This window comes from Pristiophorus japonicus, chromosome 17 (assembly GCF_044704955.1).
Source record: "Pristiophorus japonicus isolate sPriJap1 chromosome 17, sPriJap1.hap1, whole genome shotgun sequence".
NCBI classification, from domain to species: domain Eukaryota; kingdom Metazoa; phylum Chordata; class Chondrichthyes; family Pristiophoridae; genus Pristiophorus; species Pristiophorus japonicus.
Genome location: NC_091993.1, coordinates 114,734,462 through 114,740,461, shown reverse-complemented (window position 1 = coordinate 114,740,461; position 6,000 = coordinate 114,734,462).

Here is a 6,000-nt window from a genome sequence, read left to right as displayed (position 1 = left end):
GATGCATTTTCTTTACCCCGAACACACACGCTAATGCCTCTTTCTCAATCATGCTGTAGGCCCTCTCGGCCTTAGACAAGCTCCTGGAAGCATAGGTGACAGGTTGCAACTTCCCCGAAACGTTAGCTTGTTGTAATACACACCCGACTCCGTACGACGATGCGTCACATGCTAGCACAAGTCTTTTACACGGGTTATACAATACAAGCAGCTTGTTGGAGCATAAAATGTTTCTGGCTTTCTCAAAAGCAATTACTTGTTTTATCCCCATACCCAGTTCTCACTTTTGCGCAATAACACATGTAGGGGCTCTAAAAGGGTGCTTAACCCCGGTAGGAAGTTACCAAAATATTTGAGGAGTCCCAGGAACGACCGCAGCCCCGTGACATTCTGTGGTCTGGGCGCGTTCCTGATAGCCTCTGTCTTGGCGTCTGTGGGCCGAATGCCGTCCGCCGCGATCTTTCTCCCCAAAAACTCCACTTCTGTTGCCTTGAAGACGCATTTCAACCTCTTCAGCCGCAGCCCTACGCAATCCAGTCACTGGAGGACCTCCTCCAGGTTTTGTAGGTGCTCGGCGGTGTCCCGACCCGTGACCAATATGTCGTCCTGAAAGACCACCGTGTGTGATACCGACTTGAGTAGGCTCTCCATGACCCAGAACCAGGGGTCACAGTCTAAGGATAAGGGGTAAGCCATTTAGGACCGAGATAAGGAGAAACTTCTTCACCCAGAGAGTGGTGAACCTGTGGAATTCTCTACCACAGGAAGTAGTTGAGGCCAATTCACTAAATATATTCAAAAGGGAGTTAGATGAAGTCCTTACTACTCGGGGGATCAAGGGGTATGGCGTGAAAGCAGGAAGTGGGTACTGAAGTTTCATGTTCAGCCATGAACTCGTTGAATGGCGGTGCAGGCTAGAAGGGCTGAATGGCCTGCTCCTGCACCTATTTTCTATGTTTCTATGTTTCTTTGGAAGATCGCTGCAGCTGACCGAATTCCAAACGGGCATCTGTTGTAGATGAACAGTCCCTTGTGCGTGTTGATGCAGGTGAGGCCCTTCGAAGACTCCTCCAGCTCCTGTGTCATGTAGGCCGAAGTCAGGTCGAGCTTGGTGAACATCTTGCCTCCTGCCAGCGTCACAAATAGGTCATCTGCCTTAGGTAGCGGGTATTGGTCCTGTAGCAAGAAACGATTAATAGTTACTTTATCATCGCCGCAAATCCTGACCGTGCCATCACTTTTGAGTACTAGAACAATCGGGCTGGCCCACTCGCTGAATTCCACTGGGGAGATGATGCCCTTGCGTTGCAGCCTGTCCAGCTCGATTTCCACTCTCTCCCTCATCATGTGAGGTACCGCTCGCGCCTTGTGGTGAATGGGTCGTGCCTCTGGGACCAAGTGGATCCGCACCTTCGCCCCGGAAAAGTTTCTAATGCCTGGCTCAAAAAGGGAAGGAAATTTGTTATACCTGGGTACATGACGCCTCATGTGATAGCACTCGGATGTCATCCCAGTTCCAGCGGATTTTGCCCAGCCAGCTCCTTCCAAGCAGTGTGGGGCCAGAGTGGCAGTTCGTGCACTGTGCCCTCGTAGGTGACCTTGACCATAGCGCTGCCCAGGACAGTGATAAACTCTTGGGTGTACGTTCTCAGTTTCGTATGGATGGGGCTCAGGGCTAGTCTGAATGCCTTGTTGCACCACAGTCTCTCAAACATCTTTTTACTCATGATGGATTGGCTAGCGCCAGTGTCCAGTTCCATGGCTATGGGTAAGCCATTCAATTTTACGTTTAGCATTATAGGTGGACATTTCATCAAAAATGTGTGCAGCCTGTGTACTTCAGCATCTGCCTCCTCTCTCTGAGGCTCGAAATTGATTTGATCCACCATCGACCGATCTTCCTCTGCCACGTGGTGGTTAGCAGGTTTTGCAGAGCTTGCAGCTCGTTTGCAAGCTCATTGGAGGTGACCCATTGTTCCACAGCTCTTGCAAGCGGCATGAACATGCCGAATGGAAGCCTCCACAACGCCAACAAGATGTGAATTGCCTTGCATTCATCCTTTGTTGCTGACTCTGAGTCATCTGGGTCACCTGAGGCCTGCTGGCAGTTGCAGACTCGTGGGTTCTGCCCTGTACATTTCTGCTCGCTAACACAGTTCCAGTTAATGTATGAACATTGCTAGCACTTGTGTGCTGAGAGATTTGTTTGGTGTTATCACTGGTAGACATAAACGCCTGTGCTATCGCAGTGGCCTTACTGAGGGTCGGTGTCTCTACAGTCAAAAGTTTTCATAGGATGGTCTCGTGGCCAATGCCCAGTACAAAAAAGTCTCTCAGCATTTGCTCCAGGTAGCCATCAAACACACATTGTCCTGCAAGTTACCTTAGCTCGGTGACGTAGCTCGCCACTTCCTGACTTTCAGATCGCCGGCACGTGTTGAGCCGATACCTCGCCATCAGCATGCTCTCCCTCGGATTAAGATGCTCCCGAACCAGTGTACACAGCTCCTCATACGACTTATCTGTGGGTTTCACCGGAGCCAGAAGATTCTTCATGAGACTGTAGGTCGGTGCTCCTTTTTGCAGCACTTCCTTCTCCGTCCAGCTCTCCGGCTACAGAGTACTGGTCTAGCCGTTCGACATAGGCTTCCCAGTCCTCACCCTCCAAGAACTTCTCCAGGATGCCCACAGTTTGCTGCATCTTTGTATTGGATTTGTATTCTCGTCGCCAGTTATAGTGTTCCTAACACAGATGAGGCTGCACACAGGGAGGTTAAAGTAACAGTGACCTCAGTCTTTAATAAGACACTCCAGAGTGAGGAACAGACCTTCGGGGCCGGCTTATATACAGTGCTCCCAAGGGATGCTGGGATCCATAGGGACTTCAAGGGATGAGCTCCCTGGTGGCGGAACATGGGAGTGCATGCTTTACAGATACACAACAAACTCCACTTCCCACTTTCTGTCAGTTTGAGAAACATCCTTTAATTCCAACCCTCAGTTTTGTGTTTTTTTTAGCCATCTTACAATCCATTCTGCTATCTGACACCAAACTACCCACATCCTGACCTTGTGTGTCTTTTATATGGAACCTTTTCAAAGGCCTTCTGAAAGTCCATCTATACCACATCCACTGCATGGCCCTTGTCTACTCTTTCGGTTACTTCTTTAAATAATTTCTTCAGGTAGCTTCAACATAACCTTCCATTTAGAAATCTAGGCTGATCTTTTTTTATTATATTCTCCATCTCTTGATATTATTTAATCTCTAAGCAAAAAATCTAGTATCTTCCCTACCACTGAAGTTAACCTAACTGGTTTAAAGTTACCTAGATTCGTTATATCTTTCTTTATGAAGATAGGCATTACATTTGCTGTTCACTTGTCCTCTGGCGCTATATACATTTGTCTCTTTGAATGTTTATATGTGTATAATACTGCCACTGCTATCTCTTCTCTAGTTTCTTTGAGAATTCAGTGGGATAATCAATCTGGATCTGGGGTTTTGTCCAGTTTGTTTGTCTGGTATCTCATTTTTTTCCAATCTTAACTGTTGTAATATTCCTCTTGAATTAGTCTACTGTTCCCATTTCCGCTTTCTTAGTCTCTTCAGCGAAAACTGTCACAAAGGGCTCAATTTCCCCAATGCTGTTTCTTGGCATATTACAAAAGTTACACCCATTTTTTTTTGGCCCTGACTACTCCAAAAAAATAACTTGAAAGTTTCCCATTCTGATTTTTTTTAATTGGTGCCGCGCAGCCTGTCCTTTAGCTTCGGGGGGTGGAGCCTAATGTCTGCACCGAAAAAACGATGCTCCCCCCTTCTGCGCATGCACAAGGAAAAAAAAATGGCGTCTTTTACGCGACTGCTATAATCGTGCAATGTCCGATACACCTCCCGGTCTGCATTCGGCCATTTTTAAAGAGCCAGTTGTGTGTGAGAACTGTGTGGGAACTTTAATTCTCAGTGGAAAAATCGGAGCTGCAATCCAAGATGTAACGTGGCTCAAGGACCAACAATTTCTCACAGGCTGAAGTGGAGGCACTAGTTACTGTAATTCAAACCAGATGGCACGAGCTGGACACCAGCAGAGGTCACATAAAAATTTCACCAAAAGAAATGAAGAAACGCTGGAACCAACTTACAGAAGATTACTGGTGGCCACTCCAAGGTCCAGAGGCCAGTGCAAAAAGAAGTGGCAGGACCTTGGTCAAGTAGTTAGTGTAAGTAATATTTTCATTTATTCACTGGAATTGCAATTGTAAATGTGACCATCTCTATGTCCCACCCAGCAGAAAGACACCCTCTCTAAAAAGTTATATTTTCATCTTTGCGTCATCATCATCATCATAGGCAGTCCCTCGAAACGAGGACGACTTGCTTCCATGTCAAAAAGGGATGTGTTCACAGGTGTTTCAATGAAGGACATAATATTCTGGATCCCGAACTACATGTTGAAAGGTGGAAGATGCCTGTGCATGGATTTTTTTAACGTGTGGTGGCCGTTGCACACCAGTAACCGCACGGGCTTGACAGAGCTCGGTCTTGGCCCAGTAGCATGGATTAACCAAGACGACTGGAGACCAACTCTGCTGCACAGACCTAGCGCGCACACATATCGCAGTGTGGGCTGGCCCATGCTGCCCCTGGGCCCTCGCCTCTTCTGGGCCCCGACCACGTCCCTCTACGAACTCTTGCCGCTCCTTCGCCCCGACCTCACCGCCCCAGCTGTACCTGCCCGCACTCCAATCAGCGACCTGGATTTGGGTGACGTCAAGTCCAGTCGCCCTCTTCACAGCCTTAATACTCCTGCAGCAGCACGTGATGCTCCCTGCAGTGGCATGCCGCCACACATTGCTCCGTCTAATGGCCCCGGCCTGCTGATGGTCTTGCAGGGGAAGGTGACACACAAAAAAAGAGAGAAATCGAACAGGAGGAGGCCCGGCGAATCTGCACACACTGACACACTTGGAAGACAGGGTTGCTGCTTTGATGGGTCCTGCCTAGAGAAAAGCAACCACCACTGCACAAGCTGGGCCCACACTCGAGGGAGAGGGTAAGTCCTGCAAATTCCACAGTCTGGCTTTGCTAAATGTTAAGTACTGTGCAGGCTAGCCATGCTTCGGTTCATGGGGATGTCTCCGTCAGCTACGCTTCAGTTGATGCAATGTGCTATTGTTCATCATGGTCCTTCAAATCAGCCTGCTGCCTGCGCTGTGTGAGCCTACTCATACCACCCACCCTGGCCCCTCCCCTGCTGCTAACCATTTGTCTGTTCTGTTATATTTTGCAGAACTTGAGGCCAACCCTGAAGAGGCTGAAGCCGATGCAGAAGAAGATTCAAACGAGCTTGAAGAGGAGAACATCTTCCAGACCAAGAGCATGGGGGTGAGGGGGATGAAGTCCCCACTGTTGTACTCACTCTGGAGGATGTGCAGGTGCCGCCCATTTGGTGTCAGCCCCTTTCCTGAGCGGTACGAGTGTTGGGACATTCCATGGTTTCGCACAGTCCGAGGCTGTGGGTTCCAGTGAGGTGCAGAAAGGCACACACAGGGCCCCACCGTCCGAGGCTGCGGGTTCCAGTGGGATTCAGCGAGCCACACCCAGGGTGAGGAGGGGAAGGAGAGCTCGACAGCAACCTCCTGAGGTGCAGGATGTAACAGATGTGGCTCAGATGCTGGCAATGAATGCGGAGAGCATTGACCTTACGCGATCACTCCTGAACACCATCAGTGGGGTGGCTGATGAGGTATTGGGACTGTCGGGAGAAGTAACAACACTCTCACGAGAAATGGGAACACTGTCCGGGCACATTAGGGATGGATCGTCGCAGGTAGTTGATACACTGTCAGTGAACATGAGGCAGGGAATGTTGCAGGTAGTTGATACGCTGTCGGTGAACATGAGGCAGGGAATATCGGAGGTAGCCGCTGCAATAAGGGAACACACCCAGACCCTGCGGCCATTGACAGAATCAACTGCCACTCCCACTCCAATCC